Source organism: Leucopleurus acutus, assembly GCF_964270905.1.
Source record: "Leucopleurus acutus genome assembly, chromosome: 8".
NCBI classification, from domain to species: Eukaryota; Metazoa; Chordata; class Mammalia; order Artiodactyla; family Delphinidae; genus Leucopleurus; species Leucopleurus acutus.
The window spans coordinates 60,769,001-60,791,746 of NC_139151.1; the positions used below are offsets into that span (position 1 = coordinate 60,769,001).

The following is a 22,746-nucleotide window of genomic DNA, read 5'->3' on the forward strand; positions in this document are numbered from 1 at the left end:
GGGAGCCTGGGGAGTCTTTCAGGGGAAACAGGCTCCATCTCCCTTTCCCACCAGGAGCCCCAGGTAAACCTTTTGGTGGGAAACAGACTTTCTGATTGATCCTGGAGCCACTCATTTTTTGAACACTCGATTAAGTTAACCCCAAAAGGCAAAATGGCGTAGAGAGTCTCCAAAAAGCTTCTCCAAAACCTTTTTGCAGTCTCTAGCCTGTCAGATTGGGGCCACCAACTTAAAACACAGTTTGTTTGCATGGCAGAGTGCCCGGTCCCACGGCTGGGGTGAGATTTATTAACTAAATTGGATGCTACAGTGGCTTTCACACCTGGATGACTGGAAATCATGGTATCCTGTGCCTTACAGGTGGCCCTCTGTCAAGGAATAGAGGAGCCCACCAACAGCATTCCTGAAGACGTCTTTCTTTGGGATCATGGGCTGATGGAGGCTCAGGAAGAGCCAGGACTACTGGACCAGTAAAGATGACGCCAAAGCTGGATACTCAAAACTCCGAGCTTAAGGCGATATGCCTGAAAGGTGCAAGCAAAACAGGTATCCAGCCTTTGATAACTGCCTTTTTCGAATACCAGCTTATTCTCCCTTGTCAGTCACCATATAATACTCCCATCCTGCCTGTTAAAAAGCTCTACACTGAGGAGTACTGGTTTGTTCAGGACTTAAGAGCCATACATTAGATAGTGGAAGATGTTTACCCTGCAGGCTACCTTATCTAGAGACTTCCATCAGTTCACGGTGCTAGACTTAAACATTTTTCTGTATTCATTTGAATCCTGAGTCTCAAGAATTATGTTTTTGAATCCAGTTTGACAGTATTGCATCCTCAAGGATTTAAAAACTCCCCCACAATATTTGAGGACCTGCTGGCTAAGGATTTAAGAGCTCCAGCTATAGGAGCAAGTGCTGCTTCCTTAATCGCTAGGAAGATGAAGGAGAACTCAAAAACACTGTGACTACTTTGAACTTTCTGGCTGAATGAGGTTATAAAGTCTCAAAAAAAGGCCCAGATGTCCCAAACTGTGCCGAAATACCTTGAATTTGAACTGAAAAGGGGCCAAAGAAATTTGCTTCCAGATCACAGTGAGGCAGTAGCCAGAGTGGCACTGCCCACCACCAAAAGACAGTTTTGTGGGTTTCTGGGAATGGCAGGATTCTTCCACATTTGGATTGCAAACTTTGGGCTAAGAGCTAACTGTATGAGGCCCTAAAAGAGGCTGACTGTGATCCCTTAGAAGAGAGAGAATGTCAAAAGGCCTTCCAGACAATTAAGGAAAAAAGTATGACTGCTCCTTTTATGGGGTTGACAGATTTGAAAGAGCCATTTGATCTCTTTGTCCTTGAGAGGCAAGGAGTGGGGCTGGGGGCACTGACCCAGAATCTGGGGAATACAAAACACCCAGGAGACTATTTCTCAAAGACTTTGAGCATTGTAACTCAGGATGGCCAACATGTTTGAGAGCCATAGCTGCTACTTGTGATTTGTTGCACAGGCAGAGAAATTTATTCTAGGAAAGTCAACCATGGTGCATACATCCCACTGTGTATTGCCACTTTGGGAACAAAAGTGTGGATACTGGCTTACTTCAGGCTGCTTAGGAAGATATATGGCAATTTTGCTTGATAGTCCAAATGTGACTCTGAAGACTGTGCCCTCTTTCAACCCAGCCATGTTTTTCCCCACTCCTTCGGAGGGGCCATGCATGATTGTTTGCAGATCTCTGAGCAGGTATACTCTAGCCACCTGGACCTGGCCGATGTTCCCTTTGGAGATCTGGACTTGGAGATAGACTATGATGGAAGTATTCAAGGACCATGGAAACAAGATGGCTAGATATGTGGTGGTAAGCTTGCAAGAGATCCTAGAAGCAGAAGCTTTGCTAGCAGGTACCTTGGCTCAGAAGGCTGAAATGATCACCCTCACTCTATTTTTTACATCTCGGTGAAAGTAAGAAGGTTAACATCTATACGGACTCAAAATACTCCTTTTTGGTTGTGCATGCACACGGGGCAATTTGGAAAGAGAGGACTGCTCACCTCTGAAAAGAAATCCAACATGTGCCAGATGTTTTGAAACTGCTAGATGAAGTGCTCAAGCCAAAGGAGGTGGCAATTATGCATTGCCTGAGACATCAGAGATCTGACTAGTTTCAAAAAGAAAAAAAGCTGACCAAGCTGCTAAAGCAACTTCCAGGACAAAAACTCCTCCAGTTATGGCTCTGATCCCAAGTATACATCTGACCCAATTTAGCCTGAAATGCTAAATGCACCTGAGGACCTTAAAATCTCACAAGAATGGGGGTTTGATGCTACTCATCTAGAATCTGGGGCTTGGCTGGTGAATGACTAAGGAATGGTTTTAATTCCTGAACATCTAATGGAGGAAATAATTGGATCAATACACCAGGGCACCCAGTATGGGTGTGATGCCACCCTCCAGTGGATACAGGACCACCTCAAAGGACTAAACATGCAGAGGACAATTCAAAGAATCACATGAAAATGTATGATTTGTGTTAAAAATAATTCCAAGACTGGGCCTCCCCTAGCCCACATTGAAGTCCAAGCCAGAGGGGAAAGCCTGGGAGAAGACTGGCAAATAGACTTTACAGTCCTGCCCAAAGCAAAAGGAAAGTTTTGCTACCTGCTGGTGATGGTAGACACCTTTACAGGTTGGGTAGAAACATGCCCTTGCCAGACTGAAAAAGTTTCAGATGTAGTAAAGGTTTGCTTAAGGAGATAATTCCTAGATTTGGGCTACCCAGCTAAATTCAGAGTGCCAGCAGAGGCACTTTATTGCTAATGTTACACAGGAGGTATCTAAACAACTTGGAATAAAATGGGATTTGCATGAATCTTGGAGGCTTCAATCAACTGGAAAGATGGAAAAGATGAATGATACTTTAAAGAGAACTACAGCTAAAATCTGTTGTGAACCTAACTTAATATGGGATAGAGTATTCCTGTTTGCACTGCTTAGAATTAGAGTGGCCCCTAGAAGCAGGCTCCAATTGAGTACTTATGAAGTACTGTGTAGGAGGCCTATCCTCTATTCTGAGTGGGTAGGTAGACAGATACCTGATCAAAAGGTAAAATAACTAGACACTATGTTATGTACATTCTTATTATTTTTAAGTGTTATTAATAAATTTGCTACTAATCTATTTTTTGACAAACGTTACCCTCCACCATATTAGACCTGGAGACTGGGTATTCCTAAAAACTTGGAAGGATGCACACCTGGAGAACCAACTCCAGACCTGGTGGGTGGGGCCTTACCAGGTTCTGCAAATAACCTGGTTCACTTCTATTAAATTAACAGGAGTCAAGCTGTGGATCCATCACATGAGTGAAGCTGCCTCCTGACTCGACTATAAATCTACAGTCATCCCCATTTACAAAAAAAAAATAAGACATCTACAGCCCTAGCAGAAAGTCAGTTCTTCTGCAAGTCTGAACTGGGGGTTCTGGTTAAAATCAAAGAACGTATCTTAGATAAGTAATGAATGACTCATACCAATTCATAATAATATTTGTAATTGGTTGGAGTATTTTTCTGATTATTTGCTTATGTCCCTTTGCTTGCTTCCTGATTTAAACATTTATCTGAGTGTATGGTAGGCAAACTTGTTATTTGTCATGATATTAACAGGAGATACTTAACCCTGTTCTAACTTAATCCCTGTAATAATGGGTTTAGTACCAAAGGTTAGGGTCACCAGTGTTTTCCCATAAGCTGTTGGCCCTGAGTATACTGATGGCTCTTGTAATTATCATCTCACTGGTGTCTGCTGCCTCCTAGAAAGAAAATAATTATGTTGTCTCAGAGTATAGCCAGAGGTGAAAATTTAAGTGGTTGTTGGATATATCATATCATCTCTCAAACTATTCATGAACAAAATCTCCCTTCAATGGTCCTGATAATTGATTTTGATATTGTACTGGACCCCATGACCGCCTATAATCTTTTGCCTTCAAACATCACATTCCAAATCCAGAGATTTAGGGGACCTCAAAATATTCCAATCCCTTGCTTCATTCTGTTTGAGGTGGCTTCCATTTCAGGGAAAGTTACTATTGGTCCATTGCAGTCCCTTGCATTTCTCATGAGAAAATGTGATGCCCCCAAATCACCTGAAATGTACAAGTGACAAATGTGTAAGGGCTAAAAATAACATCCATTCTGGAGAGCCAAACAAGTTAGATATCATGTAAACAAACTATGGAAGTCTTGCAATGGCTCTCGCCTCTGGCTTGATAATGTAATTTCTGAACTCCCCAAAAGTGAAAGCATCAATGACTACCTGGGAGGTAAAGCAGGTGCTACTCCAGGATATATTTGTTGTATAGCGAGTGACTCACCAACATGAGGATGGGCACATTGCTTAGCTAGCTAGCAAATTGAAGGGTCATGCCTGCTGGGACACTTTATAACCCCTCTTTCCATGCACAGCCCAGAGAACATCACTTCCCTCCCTAAATCAAACCCTAACCTTTAGAGAGATGTTGGCAGGGTATGAGGACAATATAAGATAAAGTATTCTTGGCATCTTCATACCAAGGTTAGAGTGTGTCAATATAGATATGATTCATAACGTTGCCACAATTGGACAAACTGCCGAGGACATGGCTAAAAGTACTGTGGTCCAATAAACATCTTTGGATTCAATGACTTGAGTGGTCCTCAATTATAGAGTAGCCCTTGATTTCTTAGTGACAAAATGAGAGTATGTGTAGGGGCTCATACCATGTGCTGAATGATATAAATACCTCTAGAGAAACTGAAACATATGTCAAAAGGCTACTTGGTTGCAGGATGCAGGTAAAGAGGACCTGTTCCAGGACTTATTTTCCTGGTTGCCATCTGGAAAAAAAAGGACTCTTTCGGGGATTGCTACAAGATTGCATTTTGATCATCATTCTTATTGTAATCTGTTAATTCTCAAATGTTTGTCTACGTGCTGTGACAAAGCAAAGAGGGATGTAGTGTGTTCATAATACAAAATACTGATATTAGGTCTGGGACTCAGGAATTCTTTGAAATGATAGTCTTTCTCTCCTCTAATCCTGAAAGGCTAACATCATCAACCACACTCAGCAGGAATTAGCCAGAGCCGTCATCACCCCTGTTCCCCTCATGATTGAGGAATATGGAAGAAAGGAGGGGAATGAAACCAAGCAGATCCCTATGGGGCCTTCCTGGGTATAAGGCCCTCTGCATCCCGTTTCTCATTTGTAGAAAAATCTTTGGTCTCTTAGGCCTTCCAAGCTTCAAAAAGCAGACTTGAGCAGTTAAAAATTGGACAAGTGAGAAAATGCAGAAACAAAGAAAAAGAAGTCAAGCAAGAGAAGTAATAATAGCTTGAACAACAGTTCAGCCATAAAACCGTCACAGACTCCTAGTTTCTCCCCAGCGGATATAGATAACAATGTGGTTCATATCCTTGAGTTGTTTTTACAGAAATCAGGACCCCATGGGATGGAAAGTGCTGACCACAGTCAGGGAGACCCAGACAGTTGAAACCAGAAGAGTGATGACCAAGATGCCACAAATCTCTCTTTGTTGCTTAAGACCCAACCAATCAGAAGAACCCCTGAGCTGATCATGCATTTAAGATATTTACCCTAAATTTTAATCGTTGAAAATCCTTACCTGGCTGGGAAAACTGGACAGCTACATGTAAAAGAATGAAATTAGAACAGTCCCTAACACCATACACACAAATAAACTCAAAATGGATTAAAGACCTAAATGTAAGGCCAGAAGCTATCAAACTTTTAGAGGAAAACATAGGCAGAACACTGAGATAAATCACAGCAAGATCCTTTTTGACCCACCTCCTAGAGAAATGGAAATAAAAACAAAAATAAACAAATGGCACCTAATGAAACTTAAAAGCTTTTCCACAGCAAAGGAAACCATAAACAAGACCAACACACAACCCACAGAATGGGAGAAAATATTTGCAAACGAAGCAACTGACAAAGGATTAATCTCCAAAACATACAAGCAATTCATGCAGCTCAAAATCAAAAAAACAAACAACCCAATCCAAAAATGGGCAGAAGACCTAGACATTTCTCCAAAGAAGATATACAGATTGCAAACAAACAAATGAAAGAATGCTCAACATCATTAATCATTAGAGAAATGCACATCAAAACTACAATGAGATATCATCTCACACCAGTCAGAATGGCCAACAAAAAATCTACAAACAATAAATGCTGGAGAGGGTGTGGAGAAAAGGGAACCCTCTTGCACTGTTGGTGGGAATGTAAATGGATACAGCCACTATGGAGGTTCCTTAAAAAATTAAAAATAGAACTACCATATGAGCCGGCAATCCCACTAGTGGGCATATACCCTGAGAAAACCATAATTCAAAAAGAGTCAGGTACCACAATGTTTATTGCAGCTCTATTTACAATAGCCAGGACGTGGAAGCAACCTAAGTGTTCATCAACAGATGAATGGATAAAGAACACGTGGCACATATATACAATGGAATATTACTCAGCCATAAAAAGAAACAAAACTGAGTTATTTGTAGTGAGTTGGATGGACCTAGAGTCTGTCATACAGAGTGAAGTAAGTCAGAAAGAGAAAAACAAATACTGTATGCTAACACATATATATGCAATCTAAGAAAAAAAAATTGTCATGAAGAACCTAGGGGCAAGACGGGAATAAAGACACAGCCTCCTAGAGAATGGACTTGAGGATATGGGGAGGGGGAAGGGTAAGCTGGGACAAAGTGAGAGAGTGGCATAGACATATATACACTACCAAACGTAAAATAGATAGCTAGTGGGAAGCAGCTGCATAGCACAGGGAGATCAGCTCGATGCTTTGTGACCACCTAGAGGGGTCGGATATGGAGGATGGGAGGGAGGGAGACGCAAGAGGGAAGAGATATGGGAACATATGTATATGTATAACTGATTCACTTTGTTATAAAGCAGAAACACACCATTGTAAAGCAATTATACTCCAATAAAAATGTTAAAAAAAAAAGTCACATACCAAAACGTTCATTGCAGCTGTATTTACAATAGCCAGGACATGGAAGCAACCTAAGTGTCCATCAACAGATGAATGCATAAAGAAGATGTGGCACATATATATAATGGAATATTACTCAGCCATAAAAAGGAAAGAAACTGAGTTATTTTTAGTGAGGTGGATGGACCTAGAGACTGTCATACAGAGTGAAGTCAGAAAGAGAAAAACAAATACTGTATGCTAAGACATATATATGGAATTTAAAAAAAAAGAAAATGGTGAGAAGAACCTAGGGGCAAGATGGGAATAAAGATGCAGACCTACTAGAGAATGGACGTGAGGATATGGGGAGGGGGAAGGGTAAGCTGGGACAAAGTGAGAGAGTAGCAAGGACATATATACACTACCAAACGTAAAACAGGTAGCTAGTGGGAAGCAGCCGCACAGCACAGGGAGATCAGCTCAGTGATTTGTGACCAACTAGAGGGGTGGGATATGGAGGGTGGGAGGGAGAGAGATGCAAGAGGGAAGAGATATGGGGACATATGTATATGTATAACTGATTCACTTTGTTATAAAGCAGAAACTGACACACCATTTTAAAGCAAGTATACTCTAATAAAGATGTTTAAAAAAAAAAAAACACTTACCTGAAAGCCACGGGGGAGTTGGGGTCCTTTGAGCATTAGCTACCTATGGTATTGTTATACATTTCCTTTCAGTGAAAAGAAAAAAGCTTCAGGAGATGATAGCAGAGGAACCAAAGTATAGCAGCACAAGGCAACAAAGGGATGGGAACATAAGACAAGAGGAGTACTTGGTGATGCTGGGATAGGGATTTCATTCAATGGCTAAGAACAGAAGGTATCTTTAAATTAGGATAATACAACCTAACACTTGCCAGGTCATTCTGACACACAAATTAACTGACATTTCCAAGTGGTATCTAGCCAAATACGAATATCTATGAGGATGTATATCACAAGGGGATTCCCATCTAATTGTATATCCATGGTTGTTTTAGGTTCTAACAAAATCCTCCCATGTGTGGAAAACACAGAACGGAGTAGACTATCAATACCCTACATAAGTGTGGATATGGGGAGGCTAGGGATTGGATGGGTTCAGGCTCAGAGAAAATTTATGGGTAGAATGAAGGAGGTACAGGGAATTCATTATAAGTACAGGGAGCCAGATACAGGGCTAAAGAATGTGGGAAAGCTCACAAAAGAGGTGAAACTCAGGGGTGGGTATCAAGAAGAGATGGGGATAAAGAATTCAGGTATAGGAATAACTTGGTCCAGGACACATGTCTAGTGTCAGTACTAGCAGTTAGAAGCAGACAGATGTGGGCTCATGTCTATGCTCTTAACCACTGTGGTGTACCACTTCCCTCAAACAAAGGATGAGTTCAGGTTTGATTCAATACCCTAGCTCTAACACTTGTAAGCCATGAATTTGAAAAAATGCTTTACCTATACTGAGCATCAGTATTCCTGTTTTGAATGAGAATTAATCTTCTAGCTTCAGAGAAGATGAATTTTCATTTCACTCAAGTATTTTTTCCCTTATAATCATTTCATTCCCTGGTCTAACAAGCTCAGGGTTCTGTTCATACACCAGAGTTGTGCATGAACACTGGCTTATTTCAGAGCAAGAGTAACAACTCATTGGTAAGGTTATAAACCAGAAATGCAGTATTCAATTTATAAACAGAAATGGAGCTACGTATTCGGGGTTGCTGGTATCAATATGTTGGCCTGAAGGAGCACATTCTCTTCAGCTTTGACTGACCTACATCGGAAGCTAGGTTGCAAGATAGGTTTGTCTTATCTAATTAACCCTGAATTGGCACAGTCAAAAGAAGGATTAAGATATTTATTGACACCAAGCTTGATGCTTTCCTTTGTTCTGTAGAGCTCAGTCAGCCATTGGTATCTCATGCTTGTGCCAGGATGCCCTCTCCTGGACAGTGTTAGAATGAGCACAGATAATGTTTGCTTCTGATTCATCTCTGCTTCCAAGGCTGAATACACATCTGATTTAATATATATTTAAGGTGAAGAAAGTTAATTTCGAATGCTCTTCTGCACATCTTATACCTCTGCATCAATTGAGAGGTTGTTTTGAGTTGGTCCATAAAATCAAGTTAAAGAGAGAAGCCTTATTTTAGCCTTCAATTTAAATGCACTGATTTACTGAATACTTATTTCTAAATAACATGCAAGAGGTGGAGACGGGGAAGACGGCGGAAGAGTAAGACGCGAAGATCACCTTCCTCCCCACAAATACATCAGAAATACATCTACACGTGGAACAACTCCTACTGAACACCTACTGAACACTGGCAGAAGACCTCAGACCTCCCAAAAGGCAAGAAACTCCCCACGTACCTGGGTAGGGCAAAAGAAAAAAGAATAAACAGAGACAAAAGGATAGGGACAGGACCTGCACTAGTGGGAGGGAGCTGTGAAGGAGGAAAGGTTTCCACACACTAGGAAGCCCCTTCGTGGGCGGAGACTGCAGGTGGCGGAGCGGGGAAAGCTTAGGAGAGCACAGCAACAGGGGTGCGGAGGGCAAAGCGGAGAGATTCCCGCACAGAGGATCGGTGCCGACCGGCACTCACCAGCCAGAGAGGCTTGTCTGCTCACCCATGTGGCGCGCGGAGCTGAGAGCTGCGGCTCGGGCTTCCGGTAGAGCGCAGGGAGAGGACTGGGGCTGGCGGCGTGAACACAGCCTGCAGGGGGTTAGTGCACCACAGCTAGCCGGGAGGGAGTCCGGGGAAAAGTCTGGAGCTGTCGAAGAGGCAAGAGACTTTTTCTTCCCTCTTTGTTTCCTGGTGTGCTAGGAGAGGGGGTTAAGAGCGCTGCTTAAAGGAGCTCCAGAGATGGGCGTGAGACGCTAAGGTTGCTTCTAGAGTCACCAAGAAGCCTGGGTTCGAGCACAGATCACTCTCCACACCTCCCCTCCCGGGAGCCTGTGTAGCCCGCCGTTGCCAGGGTCCCGGGATCCAGGGACAACTTCCCCAGGAGAACGCACAGCACGCCTCAGGCTGATGCAACCAAACGCTGGCCTCTGCAGCCGCAGGCTCTTCCTGCATCCGTACCCCTCCCTTCCCACGGCCTGAGTGAGCCAGAGCCCCTGAAGCAGCTGCTCCTTTAACCCCGTCTTGTCTGAGCGAAGAACAGACGTCCTCCGGCGACCTACACGCAGAGCCGGGGCCAAATCCAAAACTGAGCCCCGGGAGCTGCGCGAACAAAGAAGAGAAAGGGAAATCTCTCCCAGCAGCCTCAGGAGCAGTGCATTAAATCTCCACCGTCAACTTGATGTACCCTGCATCTGTGGAATACATGAATAGACAACGAATCATCCCAAATTGAGGAGGTGGACTTTGACAGCAAGATTTATTAGTTTTTCCCCTTTTCCTCTTTTTGTCAGTGTGTGTGTATGCTTCTGGGTGAGATTTTGTCTGTACAGCTTTGCTTTCACCATTTGTCCTAGGGTTCTATCCGTCCTTTTTTTCTTTACCTTTAAAAATATATTTTTGTTAGTAATTATTTTTTATTTTAATAACTTTATTTTCTTTTCTTTCTTACTTTCTACATTTTCTCCCTTTTATTCTGAGCCGTGTGGATGAAAGGCTCTTGGTGCTGCAGCCAGGAGTCAGTGCTGTGCCTCTGAGGTGGGAGAGCCAACTTCAGGACACTGGTCCACAAGAGACCTCCCAGCTCCACGTACTATCAAACGGCAAAAATCTCCCAGAGATCTCCATCTCAACACCAACATCCAGCTTCACTCAACGACCAGCAAACTACAGTGCTGGACACCCTATGCCAAACAACTAGCAAAACAGGAACACAATCCCACCCATTAGCAGAGAGGCTGCCTAAAATCATAATAAGGCCACAGACACCCCAAAACACACCACCAGACGTGGACCTGCCCACCAGAAAGACAAGATCTAGCCTCATCCAGCAGAACACAGGCACAAGTCCCCTCCACCAGGAAGCCAACACAAGCCACTGAACCAACTTTAGCCACTGGGGACAGACACCAAAAACAACGGGAACTACAAACTTGCAGCCTGCCAAAAGGAGACCCCAAACACAGTAAGATAAGCAAAATGAGAAGACAGAAAATCACACAGCAGATGAAGGAGCAAGATAAAAACCCACCAGACCTAACAAATGAAGAGGAAATAGGCAGTCTACCTGAAATAGAATTCAGAATGATAGTAAAGATGATCCAAAATCTTGGAAATAGCATAGAGAAAATGCAAGAAACATATAACAAGGATGTATAAGAACTGAAGATGAAACAAGCAACGATGAACAACACAATAAATGAAATTAAAAATACTCTAGAAGGGATCAATAGCAGAATAACTGAGGCAGAAGAACGGATAAGTGACCTGGAAGATAAAATAGTGGAAATAACTACTGCAGAGCAGAATAAAGAAAAAAGAATGAAAAAAAACTGAGGACAGTTTCAGAGACCTCTGGGACAACATTAAACGCACCAACATTCGAATTATTGGGGTTCCAGAAGAAGAGAAAAAGAAAGGGACTGAGAAAATACTTGAAGAGATTATAGTTAAAAACTTCCCTAATATGGGAAAGGAAATAGTTAATCAAGTCCAGGAAGCACAGAGAGTCTCATACAGGATAAATCCAAGGAGAAACATGCCAAGACACATATTAATCAAACTGTCAAAAATTAAATACAAAGAAAACATATTAAAAGCAGCAAGGGAAAAACAACAAATAACACGCAAGGGAATCCCCATAAGGTTAACAGCTAACCTTTCAGTAGAAACTCTACAAGCCAGAAGAGAGTGGCAGGACATATATTTAAAGTGATGAAGGAGAGAAACCTACAACCAAGATTACTCTACCCAGCAAGGATCTCATTCAGATTTGATGGAGAAATTAAAACCTTCACAGACAAGCAAAAGCTTAGAGAGTTCAGCACCACCAAACCAGCTTTACACAAATCTAAAGAATCTTCTCTAGGCAAGAAACATGAGAGAAGGTGAAGACCTACAATAACAAACCCAAAACAATTAAGAAAATGGGAATAGGAACATACATATCGATAATTACCTTAAATGTAAATGGATTAAATGCTCCCACCAAAAGACACAGACTGGCTGAATGGATACAAAAACAAGACCCATATATATGCTGTCTAGAAGAGACCCACTTCAGACCTAGAGACACATACAGACTGAATGTGAGGGGATGGAAAAAGATATTCCATGTAAATGGAAACCAAAAGAGAGCTGGAGTAGCAATTCTCATATTAGACAAAGTAGACTTTATAATAAAGACTATTAGAAGAGACAAAGAAGGACACTACATAATGATCAAGGGATCGATCCAAGAAGATATAACAACTGTAAATATTTATGCACCAAACATAGCACCTCAATACATAAGGCAAATACTAACAGCCATAAAAGGGGAAATCGACAGTAACACATTCATAGTAGGGGACTTTAACACCTCACTTTCACCAATGGACAGATCATCCAAAATGAAAATAAATAAGGAAACACAAGTTTTAAATGATACATTAAACAAGATGGACTTAATTGATACTTATAGGACATTCCATCCAAAAACAAAAGAATACACATTTTCCTCAAGTGCTCATGGAACATCCTCCAGGATAGATCATATCTTGGGTCACATATCAAGCTTTGGTAAATTTAAGAAAATTGAAATTGTATCAAGTATCTTTTCCGACCACAATGCTATGAGGCTAGATATCAATTACAGGAAAAGATCTGTAAAAAATACAAACACATGGAGGCTAAACAATACACTACTTAATAACGAAGTGATCACTGAAGAAATCAAAAAATACCTAGAAAAAAATGACAATGGAGACACAACGACCCAAAAGCTATGGGATGCAGCAAAAGCAGTTCTAAGAGGGAAGGTTATAGCAATACAATCCTACCTTAAGAAACAGGAAACATCTCAAATAAACAACCTAACCTTGCACCTAAAGCAATTAGAGAAAGAAGAACCAAGAAACCCCAAAATTAGCAGAAGGAAAGAAATCATAAAGATCAGATCAGAAATAAATGAAAAAGAAATTAAGGAAATGATAGCAAAGATCAATAAAACTAAAAGCTGGTTCTTTGAGAAGATAAACAAAATTGATAAACCATTAGCCAGACTCATCAAGAAAAAAAGGGAGAAGACTCAAATCAACAGAATTAGAAATGAAAAAGAAGAAGTAGCAACCAACATTGCAGAAATACAAAGAATCATGAGTTACTACAAGCAACTCTATGCCAATAAAATGTACAACTTGGAAGAAATGGACAAATTCTTAGAAATGCACAACCTGCCAAGACTGAATCAGGAAGAAATAGAAAATATGAACAGACCAATCACAAGCACTGAAATTGAAACTGTGATTAAAAATCTTCCAACAAACAAAAGCCCAGGACCAGATGGCTTCACAGGCGAATTCTATCAAACATTTAGAAAGAGCTAACACCTACCCTTCTCAAAGTCTTCCAAAATATAGCAGAGGGAGGAACACTCCCAAACTCATTCTACGAGGCCACCATCACCCTGATACCAAAACCAGACAAGGGTGTCACAAAGAAAGAAAACTACAGGCCAATATCACTGATGAACATAGATGCAAAAAACCTCAACAAAATACTAGCAAAGAGAATCCAACAGCACATTGAAAGGATCATACACCATGATCAAGGGTGGTTTATTCCAGGAATGCAAGGATTCTTCAGTATACGCAAATCAATCAATGTGATACACCATATTAACAAATTGAAGGAGAAAAACCATATGGTCATCTCAATAGATGCAGAGAAAGCTTTCGACAAAATTCAACACCCACTTATGATAAAAACCCTCCAGAAAGTAGGCATAGCGGGAACTTACCTCAACATAATAAAGGCCATATATGACAAACCCACAGCCAACATCATCCTCAATGGTGAAAAGCTGAAAGCATTTCCACTAAGATCAGGAAGAAGACAAGGTTGCCCACTCTCACCCCTCTTATTCAACATAGTTTTGGAAGTTTTAGCCACTGCAATCAGAAAAGAAAAGGAAACCAAATCGGAAAAGAAGAAGTAAAGCTTTCACTGTTTGCAGATGACATGATACTATACATAGAGAATCCTAAAGATGTTACCAGAAAACTACTGGAGCTAATCAATGAAATTGGCAAAGTAGCAGGATACAAAATTAATGCACAGAAATCTCTGGCATTCCTATACACTAATGATGAAAAATCTGAGAGTGAAATCAAGAAAACACTAGCATTTACCCTTGCAACAAAAGAATAAAATATCTAGGAATAAACCTACCTATGGAGACAAAAGACCTGTACGCAGAAAATTATAAGACACTGATGAAAGTAATTAAAGACGATACAAATAGATGGAGAGATATACCATGTTCTTGGATTGGAAGAATCAACATTGTGAAAATGACTCTACTACCCAAAGCAATCTACAGATTCAATGCAATCCCTATCAAACTACCAATGGCATTTTTCACAGAACTAGAACAAAAAATTTCACAATTTGTATGGAAACACAAAAGACCCCGAATAGCCAAAGCAATCTTGAGAACGAAAAACGGAGCTGGAGCAATCAGGCTCCCTGACTTCAGACTATACTACAAAGGTACAGTAATCAAGACCCTATGGTACTGGCACAAAAACAGAAATATAGATCAATGGAACAGGATAGAAAGCCCAGAGATAAACCTGTGCACACATGGTCACCTTATCTTTGATAAACGAGGCAGGAATATACAGTGGAGAAAGGACAGCCTCTTCAATAAGTGGTGCTGGGAGAACTGGACAGGTACATATAAAAGAATGAAATTAGAACACTCCCAAACACCATACACAAAAATAAACTCAAAATGGATTAAAGACCTAAATGTAAGGCCAGACACTATCAAAGTCTTAAAGGAAAACATAGGCAGAACACTCTATGACATAAATCACAGCAAGATCCTTTTTGACCCACCTCCTAGAGAAATGGAAATAAAAACAAAAATAAACAAATGGGACCCAATGAAACGTCAAAGCTTTTGCACAGCAAAGGAAACCAGAAACAAGACCAAAAGACAACCCTCAGAATGGGAGAAAATAGTTGCAAGTGAAGCAACTGACAAAGGATTAATCTCCAAAATTTACAAGCAGCCCATACAGCTCAATAGCAAAAAAACAAACAAACCAATCCAAAAATTGGCAGAAGACCTAAATAGACATTTCTCCAAAGATATACAGACTGCCAACAAACACATGAAAGAATGCTCAACATCATTAATCATTAGAGAAATGCAAATCAAAACTACAATGAGATATCATCTCACACCAGTCAGAATGGCCATCATCAAAAAATCTAGAAACAATAAATGCTGGAGAGGGTGTGGAGAAAAGGGAACACACTTGCACTGCTGGTGGGAATGTGAATTGGTACAGCTACTATGGAGAACAGTATGGAGGTTCCTTAAAAATCTACAAATAGAACTACCATATGACCCAGCAATCCCACTAGCGGGCATATACCCTGAGAAAACCATAATTCAAAAGGAGTCATGTACCAAAATGTTCATTGCAGCTCTATTTACAATAGCCCGGAGATGGAAACAACCTAAGCATCCATCATCGGATGAATGGATAAAGAAGATGTGGCACATATACAAGATGTGGCACATATACTACTCAGCCATAAAAAGAAACAAAATTGAGCTATTTGTAATGAGTTGGGTAGACCTAAAGTCTGTCATACAGAGTGAGGTATGTCAGAAAGAGAAAGACAAATACCGTATGCTAACACATATATATGGAATTTAAGAAAAAATGTCATGGAGAACCTAGGATTAAGACAGGAATAAAGACACAGACCTACTAGAGAACCAACTTGAGGATATGTGGAGGGGGAAGGGTAAGCTGTGACAAAGCGAGAGAGAGGCATGGACATATATACACTACCAAACTTAAGGTAGACATCTAGTGGGAAGCAGCCGCATAGCACAGGGAGATCAGCTGGGTGCTTTTTGACCGCCGGGAGGGGTGGGATAGGGAGGGTGGGAGGGAGGGAGACGCAAGAGGGAAGAGATATGGGAACATATGTATAGGTATAACTGATTCACTTTGTTATAAAGCAGAAACTAACACAGCATTGTAAAGCAATTATTCTCCAATAAAGATGTAAAAATAAATAGTAAATATCAAATAAATAAATAACATGGAAGTGATCCAGTACAGAGAAACATAGCTCATATATTAAAATCTAAAAGGCAGAGCTCATCATTTGGACAAGGTGATTACTGACCCAAATTTCGAAAGCTAGATATGAATCTGTATGGAATGAAATTCCTCCTTTTACTGGGCTGAGGGTATAACATGTTCACAGGCATTGGAGCAAGAAATTACCCTGTATATTTCAGCAACCACAAGCAGTTTTACATAGACTATATCATTTAAGATTGGGGAGCAGGTAGCAAGCTTTTAGAAGTTCCTAGCTTCTCCTGAGGTGCGAGAGAAGTAGAATCCTCTGGAAAGGGCGTAGAAGTAAAAATTAGATTATTTCTGTATTGATTCTAGTTCATTAACCCCTGCCCTGACATTGGCTCCTGGTCTGAGGGAAACGATTAAGGATGTCTGTCTCAGTCTTAACCCCTCCCAGAAGCAAAAACAGCAGTGATGGTAATAACAATGCTGTTTCAGCACCTGGTATGTTTCCTTACTGGTCCGTTTTTATACAGTATCTCAATTATGAGAGCTACCCAGAGATAGGTATTATTCCTATTTTATGCTTGAATAATTGAGTATGAAACAATTTGTTCAAGTTTACACAGTGAGTATGTAACCAAGCTGGCTTGCAAACTCAAGCCTTTTCAGCTTCAAAGCCCATGTCTTGTCACATGTCCTAAAGCGTGATGCCCCACAACCCATGACAAGCCCATTAGGACACACCAGGGGATAAGCCAAACAGAAAAGTTTTCCTCCTTTCTAAGAAATGGGATTTTAGGTTGGGAAGTTTAGGTTCAGAAAGATTTAAAGGAGATGCACTGCTCTACTCAAGTCTCTGGGGTCCTTCTCTTACAATGTAAAGCAGAATGAGGGAAAAACCTGCACTATCTCATTTGTAGGTAATAGCCACTTGTCTTTTTTTTTTTTTTTTGCGTGACGTGGGCCTCTCACTGTTGTGGCCTCTCCCGTTGCGGAGCACAGGCTCTGAACGCGCTGGCCCAGCATCCATGGCTCACGGGCCCAGCTGCTCTGCAGCATGTGGGATCTTCCCGGACCGGGGCACGAACCCGTGTCCCCTGCATCGGCAGGCAGATTCTCAACCACTGCACCACCAGGGAAGCCCCCACTTGTCTGTCTTGAAGTTAATTCAGGACTCTACCACCATCTCCAAGTGCTGTAAGGATATCAAACTTCCTTAGAGATTGACAGCCAGACTGAGCTCTAATCCCAAGAAGATTCTTCATCCCTCCTCTAGAAAAGCCTTTCTGATTTCTACTTGGTGTCCTTAGACTAGCTGTAGACTACAGGGAGGTTGGAGAACAAGCAAGAGCAGGACTTGGACCCAAGGGATCATGGTTCAAATAAGAAGTCTCCCCTACATAGATCCAGACCTCTATGGACCAACCCTGACATACTGCAGATAACTGTTCAGTTTTAGAATCTGTGTCCATTCTGTGGGACAAAGCCTGCTATTTTCCTTCTCCACTGAGATGATGGGAAGGTTAGAAATGAAATTCCCTTTACCCCTGAACAGAATGCTTATAAGTGACAGGCCTCAGAGGCATTTGCAGAGCCCCAGGTTCTTGTTGACACTACCCATCCCAGGTAAGAGCATCTTACAAGGAGGATCTAGAAAAGGAGTAAAAGTCATCAGTAAGCATTCCCAACTCATAAGGAAGAACAGACTTGGGACTCCTGGGCATCCAACTTTAGATCATGATCCTGTATAAGTCTCCAAGACCCAAAAGGAAGGAATTCTCTTGGAAGGTGACTTAGAAAGGGTAGAGTCCACATAGAGTCACACACAAGGAGGCTGAAGAGGACTCTAGTTCACTAGCCAATACAGGATCCTCCAAAATACCTTCAGGTGCTTTAAAAAGGCATGATATTTTATTTTTATTTAACATAGCCAGGCACCGTGCTAGCATAAGTGTTACAACAGAGAATGAGATAAACATGCTCCCTACTCTCATGAAACTTATATTCTGTTCAGGGAAACACGCAGGTAAGCAGGCAATCCATATTACTATTTGTGTGCAGTACAAAGACAGGCCTGTTTAGGGTGATACCTAAGCTGTGGAATTATGCATCTGTAAGGGTCATCTAGGTGAGGAAGGTGAGAATACTCTACTCAAACACCAGGAAAGAACATCGGTAGTTAACAGGGACAAAATAACTTGACAGAGTTGGGAAATGGCAAAATTCAGCCCCATAGGAAGGTAGTGAGCAGGGTGAGAATGGTAATAATAGTGGTTGGTGTTGGTAAATGTACTTGGATACAGCTCAGGTGGGAGCTGTCCTGTAGCCTCCTTCGGTTGTGTTTAAGGTGTGAGGGCTGGGCTTCTGACTAGGGAGGCATAAGTTAAGGTGTGTTAGGATCTTAGAAAGAATAATGGTCACCAAATCTAGTCCCAAAGCTCAGCCACCTCCACCCAGCAGTTGAAGTGCATCCTCCCAGTCGTGGGTACAGTTTTCAGTTTCATATGTTCCTGGAGATGGACAGGAAGAGGAAGAGATGAGATGGAGATGGAATGTCCATCATGAAAACAGCTCTGTGTGTTGTTAGGTATGAGGAAGGAAAGAGGGATAAAAATCAAATCTACCTAACTCCAGGGCTTGAGGCCAGTTCATAGGAAGGGGGACATTAGACATGGATCTAATAAGGTCTGGAACGTAGTAGAGGTCTGCCTACTTTCAAGAGAAATCACTTCTTATGCCAATAATTCACTAGGTATAGATTTAGCCTCTTACATAATTTGGTCTGTGAAATTCCTCCTATAACATGACTACTCTGCCCAAACGTAGAGGGGAACCACTGCCCCAGGGTGTGGTTCAGTAGTGATGAGACTCAATATCAGAAGGGAAGATAGTGTGCAAGATGTTTCAGTGTCTATCGTAGGAGGAAGGTAACCACTGTAAGTGGGACAAGCATCAGAACAGAAGACAAATTCATTTGCCAAGTTCCGCTGATTTTTCTATTCAAAAATTTTCCCTTTTCTGGAGTAAGACATTTCTTTGCATGATTACAATTTTGCTTAGTGGGGTAAAGCAGACAAGACCCCTTTAAATGTAAATGTAGACAGCGTGGTCAAGATCATTTAGCACTTGACCACAATGAGATTATAGCTCTTGTCTTTGGAACTAGTTCTGTGAAGTTGTCCACTTTCAGATGTGTCCTTCTGAGGAAGCAGGCAAGTTTTCAAGTGATGATACTGGTGAAGACTGTACACTATTGGGATCTGTTCTGATATATCCAAAGAAGAAGTGGCATGGTCAAGGGGGCAACTGAAGAGACCATCTACAGAGGCCTGGGAAGGGATAAGAAAGCTGACAAGGGATGGAGGAGGCCCAGGACTAACCCCAGGGAGCAGCATCCGCTAACTCAGGCCTACCAGGTAAGGCAAGATGCAGTTGCCAGAACACAAGTGCGGGGCGGGGGGGTGTCAATTTCAGGAGCTGTGGTCTTTGGTAGAAAATCACAGCACTGCCAAGTGCGCCTGGCAGAAAGGGACTGGGGAATAAGTTCTTGATGGCTAGTCTCACCCTCTCATCTCCTGCATCACATGGGCTGAACCCACCTAGAAACTGGAGAGAAAAAGAAAAGCAGTACTCCATAGATGTCAACTTCTGGGGACAGAGAACAGAGATCTGGAGGAATAGATGGAGAACAGATGGAGAATAAGCAACACAAAGGGTAAGAAACAAAGACAGGGTCCCCCCAGCCTAAAGCCTTGCCTCACCCCACCTCCTCACCTCAATCACAGGCTGACTCCTGTGCACTCTTTCTTTCCCAGCCCCAGTAACTCAGCCTTTTCACCTTCCCTTTTTCCTGCTTCTGCCAACACTTTCTCTATTCTCATTCATAGTCATCTATGAGAACCTTGAGATGGAGGAAAAACCCAGCTCAAGCGGAGGGATTCTGTGGGATAAAGTCACTACAAACAGCTTACACGAGTTGCCATCCTCCTGGCACCATGGCTACCTGGAGAGAAACATTCCAACGTTTCTTGAAGTTTACTGAATGTATCTTTGGTTTTACACGCTAGTCTCAACTGTCTAAAGAGCTAAAGCTTAGGGTTACTGTTCCTCAGACACTGCCTTCTCATTCAATCCTCATGACTTCTCTAGGACACACTACTTAATTTTGTTGTAGAATGAGGTCAGTTGTATTTAACTAATGGGATAAAGTAATTTGCCTCAAGCTCCTACTGCCAAGATATGAAATCAGATCTGAAAAATTCTAAAGGCCAGATACTGGCTACTTTGCTATATTCAAACCAACTAGGCTCAAGATGTAGAAGACAAAGCTTCTTACATACTTATTCCCCTGACATTCTTCTATTGTATATAGGAACACATTCTGGCATGATCCTTTAGATCCTAAAAAAAAAATAAAACTATTTCCATGTTGTCTTTCTCAATATACATCTCCCCATTAGCCAATTGCTCTGAACTCTGAGTAAGGCCGATTCTTTGGCCAAATGGTCATCTAGGCTTCATGCTATTCTACAATGAATGTTATATTTTTTCCCTCCTGGGGAGAACCCTCTCTGCTTCTAGAATCTTATCCTCACTCAGCCTCCAAGAAAGCAGTAAGCCCTTGCATGGATCTGCCTTTGGGCAGACACAAACTGAGCTCCCATCATCAGCTCTCACCTGTCAGAAATCATTTTTGTTCCACCCCCCGGAGAGTCTTCTTCACCAGCTTGCATCTGCCTTGTGATCTTGGTCTGCAGATTAAATATTTCAGCTCATCCAATAGCTAATGCTGGCCCCAAGATTAAGCTTTGACTTACCATAGAGTCTAGATAGTCCCAGGGGTCTATCTAGAGTCCCAGACTGTATCTTTCAGTATCAATGCATCTCTAATCAAGGAGCCCTCACACCGAATCCTGCTTATATGATCTAAGAAATACCTAATAGCCAACCTACAAGAGTTAAATGACTTAATAGCTACTTGTCCACTTTAGGTCACTTTCATTGATGCAAAAAACATTACTTTGAGAGTCATATTGCAAAAAAGATATTCATACATTTCATTCAAATATGTATTCTGGCTTGTGCTTGAAAAATCTGTAAATATCTTCACATAGTAATAACTTGTGACATTATTCTGTAACTTTGAGGAATGTTTATAGAATCTTATCTAGTCAACAACCTATTCCTTACTATAGGACCTAAGAATATTCTTGTCTTTTATTTCCAGAAAAAAGTCCTACTGCATTTTGAGGCACAGGTGAGAAGGTGCATTTATAACTAGCCACACTCACTTTTCATAATGTCTGCTCGACACCCAGCTCCTTCTAGCTCACTGGCATTCCAGGATTGGAGTCCCTGCACATCTGGCTCTCCATCCCCTTTGGCTCCATATACCTGGTGGCCATGGATGGAAATGTCACCACTCTGGCTGGTAATGGTGGAGCACTGCCTGCACCAGCCCATGTACTTCTTCCTGTGCCTAGAGGCTATCACTGACCTGGTTCTGTCCACTTCCACTATTCCCAGACTGCTGGGAATCTTCTGATTTGGTGCTGTTGACATTGGCTTGGATGCCTCCTTGGCTCAAATGTTCCTCATTCACTGCTTTGCCACGGTTGAGTAAGGCATCTTCCTTGCCATAGCTTTTGACCACTACATAGCCATCTGCGACCCACTCCATCATACCACAGTGCTCAATCATACTGTGGTGGGATGTTTGGAGCTAGCTGGCCTCTTCTGGGGTGTATTCCACATTGGACCCCTGCCTCTGATGATCCACCTGCAGCTGCCCCTTTACAAAGCCTGTGTCATCTCCCACTCCTACTGTGAGCACACGGCTGTGGTCCCCTTGCCATAGCAGAGGCCAGATGGAAGCACTTAACAAGCCAGAGGGTTGAAATTACTCTAAAAACTGGTGAAAATCAAAGGGGCTTGGCCCACAGGGAGTGTTAAAGATAGTTAATAGGATATTGTGTCCCAAGGGCCAAAATAGATGGGCATCCAGCAAGGCTCTGCTTACCATTCATAGAACAAGGCAAGAATGGAGGCTGAGGAGGCTGAGGATGGTCACTCCAATAAAGTCAGTCTCTTGCTCAGTTCCCAGACCTGTGCCAGTGTTAAGATCTAGGGCTGTAACTAAAGAGGTACCTGGATACCTAAGTGGAAGAACTGTGAAAAAAAACATGCTTATTATATACCATGATGATTTCCTGAGACCTTCCTAAAAGATAACTTTGGCCATTTACTCAGGCAATTTTATACTAAAAAGAGGGGAATACCAAGGCATTGAAGGTTAAAGTTTGAGTTGACCCTGACACCCAGAAATCAAAAGCATAATCGTGGTCCCTCTATTAGAGTTGGGGTTCTACTCTGGGTAGCAGAGTCTAGTTAGTAATTGAAGTTTTGGAGGAAGTCAGTTCTCAGTCACTTAATGAATAGTTAGAATGACTGTACTTGGTAGGTTGAGTAACTTCCATGTGGTGTTGCTGGCC

At 41.8% G+C, this 22,746-nt stretch overlaps 1 pseudogene across 1 annotated transcript; it reads left to right on the forward strand.

The window, feature by feature from the left end:
- The first annotated feature begins 476 nt into the window (after positions 1–476).
- LOC309965461 (olfactory receptor 52M1-like) lies at positions 477–22,112 on the forward strand (annotated as a pseudogene). The gene is made up of 3 exons: positions 477–658; positions 1,678–1,811; positions 21,537–22,112. The product of its transcript is annotated as an olfactory receptor 52M1-like (transcript).
- Positions 22,113–22,746: the final 634 nt, after the last annotated feature.